Below are 215 nucleotides of genomic sequence, written 5' to 3' on the forward strand. Positions count from 1 at the left end.
TCAGTAGGCCTACATGACTCTCCTCGCACAAGAGCTGGATTCTCAACCTTGCAACAAATTGCAATGTCTCCCTTGCACGACGCCGCCGCCGCCGATTCGTGGCAGATTGGGGGAAGAATCTATTGCAACATCGCGGTCTGATCGTCTGTCTAGTCAGTTGCATCTCGGTTGCAGCCCTATGATGGCCGCGAGGGTGGGAGGGGGAGGGGGAGTAG

The sequence above is a fragment of the Penaeus monodon genome, chromosome 28 (genome assembly GCF_015228065.2).
Source record: "Penaeus monodon isolate SGIC_2016 chromosome 28, NSTDA_Pmon_1, whole genome shotgun sequence".
Taxonomy (NCBI): Eukaryota; Metazoa; Arthropoda; class Malacostraca; order Decapoda; family Penaeidae; genus Penaeus; species Penaeus monodon.